The sequence below is a fragment of the Pseudorasbora parva genome, chromosome 3 (genome assembly GCF_024679245.1).
Source record: "Pseudorasbora parva isolate DD20220531a chromosome 3, ASM2467924v1, whole genome shotgun sequence".
In the NCBI taxonomy this organism is placed as follows: Eukaryota; Metazoa; Chordata; class Actinopteri; order Cypriniformes; family Gobionidae; genus Pseudorasbora; species Pseudorasbora parva.
This window is the reverse complement of record NC_090174.1, coordinates 60,994,453-61,000,631: the sequence shown is the minus strand read 5'-3', so window position 1 is coordinate 61,000,631 and position 6,179 is coordinate 60,994,453.

Here is a 6,179-nt window from a genome sequence, read left to right as displayed (position 1 = left end):
ATATCATATATAGTACTGACAATAACACCTTATATGATCATATAGTACTGACAATAGCACATTATATATCATATATAGTACTGACAATAGCACATTATATATCATATATAGTACTGACAATAGCACATTATATATCATATATAGTACTGACAATAGCACATTATATATCATATATAGTACTGACAATAGCACATTATATATCATATATAGTACTGAGAATAGCACATTATATATCATATATAGTACTGACAATAGCACATTATATATCATATATAGTACTGACAATAGCACATTATATATCATATATAGTACTGACAATAGCACATTATATATCATATATAGTACTGACAATAGCACATTATATATCATATATAGTACTGACAATAGCACATTATATATCATATATAGTACTGACAATAGCACATTATATATCATATATAGTACTGAGAATAGCACATTATATATCATATATAGTACTGACAATAGCACATTATATATCATATATAGTACTGACAATAGCACATTATATATCATATATAGTACTGAAAATAACACATTATATATCATATATAGTACTGACAATAGCACATTATATATCATATATAGTACTGACAATAGCACATTATATATCATATATAGTACTGACAATAGCACATTATATATCATATATAGTACTGAGAATAGCACATTATATATCATATATAGTACTGACAATAGCACATTATATATCATATATAGTACTGAAAATAACACATTATATATCATATATAGAACTGATAAAAGCACATAATATATCATATATAGTACTGACAATAGCACATTATATATCATATATAGTACTGATAATAGCACATTATATATCATATATAGTACTGACAATAGCACATTATATATCATATATAGTACTGACAATAGCACATTATAAATCATATATAGTACTGACAATAACACCTTATATAATCATATAGTACTGACAATAGCACATTTTATATCATATATAGTACTGACAATAACACCTTATATAATCATATAGTACTGATAATAGCACATTATATATCATATACAGTACTGACAATAGCACATTATATATCATATATAGTACTGAAAATAACACATTATATATCATATACAGTACTGATAAAAGCACATTATATATCATATATAGTACTGACAATAGCACATTATATATCATATATAGTACTGACAATAGCACATTATATATCATATATAGTACTGACATAAGCACATTATATATCATATATAGTACTGATAATAGCACATTATATATCATATATAGTACTGACAATAGCACATTATATATCATATATAGTACTGACAATAGCACATTATATATCATATATAGTACTGATAATAGCACATTATATTTCATATATAGTACTGACAATAGCACATTATATATCATATATAGTACTGATAATAGCACATTATATATCATATATAGTACTGACAATAACACATTATATATCATATATAGTACTGAAAATAGCACATTATATATCATATATAGTACTGATAATAGCACATTATATATCATATATAGTACTGACAATAGCACATTATATATCATATATAGTACTGATAATAGCACATTATATATCATATATAGTACTGACAATAGCACATTATATATCATATATAGTACTGATAATAGCACATTATATATCATATATAGTACTGACAATAGCACATTATATATCATATATAGTACTGAAAATAGCACATTATATATCATATATAGTACTGAGAATAGCACATTATATATCATATATAGTACTGAAAATAACACATTATATATCATATATAGTACTGAAAATAACACATCATATATAATATATAGTACTGAAAATATGAAAATAGCACTTTATATATCATACTGAAAATAGCACATTATTTATCATATACAGTGCTGAAAATAGCACATTATATATCATATACAGTACTGAAAGTAGCACTTTATATACCATATATTGTATTGAAAATAGCACATTATTTATCATATATAGTACTGATAATAGCACATTATATATCATATATAGTACTGAAAATAGCACTTTATATATCATATATAGTACTGACAATAGCACATTATATATCATATATAGTACTGAAAATAACACATTATATATCATATACTGAAAATAACACATTATATATTATATATAGTACAGAAAATAACACATTATATATCATATACAGTACTGAAAATAACACATTATATATCATATACAGTACTGATAATAGCACCTTATATATCATATATAGTACTGAAAATAACACATTATATATCATATATAGTACTGACAATAGCACATTATATATCATATACAGTACTGAAAATAGCACTTTATATATCATTTATAGTACTGAAAATAGCACATTATTTATCATATATACTGACAATAGCACATTATATATCTCATATAGTAGGCTACTGAAAATATACAGTGGCGTTTTTTTTTGGTACTTCATAGACTATAGTTTTATTATGTATATAATGCATATATATTATGCATGTTCAGAAACATGGGTTTGCCTTTCTGCAGTAGGCTATCATGCCTTTGCGATATAGCACATGTTTCCTTCATCATGTCCCTTTCGGGGCTCCGTATGACACAGATAAGGCTTATATGAGCATAGTGGAAAATGTGGGTTGCATTCAAGTAATATAAACTCCTGGGATTGTCATAGTACCTTCATTTGTACATTAGAGGGCGACATTGGATTATTGCATGGTTCCCTGCGAAGAAGCTTCTAGAAGATCTGACATTGATATTTTGACAAAATTGCTCATTTTTGTCGTCGCCATTCCGATACGGGTCACAGAAGAGATTTACACTTATTCCTTTTCCAGTTGCATTTGGCCATAAAAAAATAAAATCCATTAAAGCATGTTTCTTACTTTCCAAAGAAAGCATGTTCTTTAATGATCATCTGACTGGATAGTAATAAATAATGGCAGATATCAAATGAAGAATCCTGAGCTCATCAAACTGAGCATTCAGGGACTTTCTCATTGTTTAAATGAATTGGTGACCAAAAAGGAAGTGTTATAGTGCCATAAATAATGATTGCGTTTGTAGAGGAGGAGCAGGTGATGATATGACAGTTTGCTTTAAGACGGACAGAGTAAGACAGAGTTTTTATTTATTTATTTATTGCAATATATAAATAACAAGACAGGGAACAACCAACAATGTAAGACACTTCCATTGGGACACACAGAGTTTGAATTTGCAACAACAAAAACACAGAAAAAAAGATTAATAAACAAACAAACAAACAAACAAATAAATAAATAAAAGTCACAAGGAGCAAGGGTTGAGACATAAGTTTGACAAAATAAACATTATATATATATATATATATATATATATATATATATATATATATATATATATATATAGACAAAGAGAAGCATAATGTTTCAGACTTGTTTCTTAAAACATTTGAAACTCTGAAACATTTTAGCAACCTCTCACATAGAAATATTTTAAATGAGGGCTTACATTTTTTCCATTTACAAGTGTGGATATGATATTTTCAAGAAAGAGTTTTTGACCTTGTCTCTAAGGACACTGGGAGACTAAACTGCCTTGACCCAGTAAAGCGTTCATTTCGTCATCACGACTGTATGAAAAAGGAGGTGAGAAGTCATATGACTAACCAGCCCAGCAATGTTGAAGTAGTTGGGGGCGGGACTCTGCTCTGCCAATCACAGACCAGCACTTTTAACTGCATTACAGGGTTAGTTCACCCAAAAATGAAATGTATGTCTTTATCTCCTCTCCCTAATGTCGTTCCACACCCGTAAGACCTCCGTTCATCTTCACACACAGTTTAAGATATTTTATATTTAGTCCGAGAGCGTATGCAAGTGTATGCACACTATACTGTCCATGTCCAGAAAGGGAATAAAAACATCATCACAGTAGTCCATATGAGACATCAGTGGGTTAATTAGAGTCTCTTGAAGCATCGGAAATACATTTGGGTCCAAAAATAACAAAAACTACGACTTTATTCAGCATTGTCTTCTCTTCCGGGTTTGGTTTCAATCCTCAAATAAAGATTCAAACGGTTATGAATCAGTTTATTGATTCATGATTCGGATCGCGTGTCAAACTGCTGAGATCACGTGACATTGGCGATCCGAATCATGAATCTTTATTTGAGGATTGAAACCAAACCCGGAAGAGAAGACAATGCTGAATAAAGTCGTAGTTTTTGTTATATGGTTCCCATCATGGATTTACTTTAAATTAACCTCTTTTGTTTTAATTAAATTTATTTGAATAGGATCTGAAGAAGTGAACGAGTCTTGGTTTGTGTTGTCTGGAGGCATTTGATGTCAGACTGCCAATCTGCGATTAAAGACGGAAGCCAGCGCAGAAATAGCCCAGAGCTCTGACTGCATAAACACATGGCCGCGATGGGGAGGTCAGGTCAGGTAATCTACATGATATTGCATCGGGCAGACTCAAGTCTTGATGGGTAATCTTTGAGCTCTTGTCTTGTGTTTGTGTGTTTGTCTTGTGTTTGCTCACAGTTAATGATCAGCTGAACTCTTCGTGTGTTTTAAGGACAGTTAACCAGACTTGCCAAGTTCAGCGTCATATCGACGTATTTACATGTTTTATTGTTCCATTAATGCGACGCCATTACGATTAGCGTCATTGATGTAATCATATACAAACTAAGTTAAGTAATACGTATTAAAATAAGAGGGACAAAGAAACATTTACATCTATGTTTGTTTAGTAAACTTAATGTTTTCATCTTTTGCAATGTAAAAAAAAGTATAGAAATAGATTTTTTAAATAGAAATTATAGAATAGGAAATAATTGTATAGAATAGAATAGAATAGAATAGAATAGAACAGAATAGAATAGAATAGAATAGAATAGAACAGAATAGAATCACACACACACTCACACACACACACACACACACACACACACACACACACGCACGCACGCACGCACGCACACACACACACACACACACGCACGCACACACACACACACACACACACACACACACACACACACACACACACACACACACACACACACACACACACACACACACACACACACACACACACACACACGCACGCACACACACACACACACACACACACACACACACACACACACACACACACACACACACACAATAGAATAGAACAGAATAGAATCACACACACACACACACACACACACACACACACACACACACACACACACACACACACACACACACACACACACAATAGAATAGAATAGAACTGGATAGGATAGGATACAATGGGATGGGATAGGATGGAATAGAATTGGATAAGATACTATGGTATGGAATAAAATAGAATAGAACAGAATAGAATAGAATCTTTATTGTCACATGACAGAGATGGTGGAAACATTATGTAGGTTCAACATGCATCCAAACAAGAGGCGTAAATAAGCATACATTATTGTGTGCCAATATGCATGAAACAATATAATAAACACAAACAATATAACGAACATAAACAATGTAATAAACATAAACAATATAAGAAACATAAAGAATATAATAAACATAATTGCATTGCATCTTTGTATTGACTCTTCCACAGTTAGCTGTTCTCTGGCCTTAGTCTTGTGGCATTAATGGTTATTTTCTGTTCTGTCTGAACTGAAATCAAGTGTTTGTTCTGTTGGCGTGATGCTGTGACATAAACCTGTGCATTTATATTCTACATCCGTGTGATTTATATTATTATTTAGCTATATTACACGTCACGTGTGTACACATATGCATGCATTATTTAAAGCCTAAACATATTATATGTTTCAAAACCTTTCTGTTCTATCGTGGCCATTTAATTGTGACTTAAATTCAACATATGTTCATGTTTTTAACTTTTTTTTGTTTCACACAATGCGCGCTCCGTCGCTTTAACAAGTCCCGCGCGGACGCAGTGAACCACGTGGTCCCCTTGTGCCGCGCTGTGATTTTCTATTGGCTCATACTCCCCCCGCCTCAGCCTCGCACTGATTGGTCCGTGTGTGGGTGTGTTCTCGGCATTCAGCCGTCCTGTTGTTTGAGCCGCTAAGCCCTCCATTGGCTGTTGAGTGTCTAGTACGCGACTGACTCCGCCGCGCCATTGGGCATT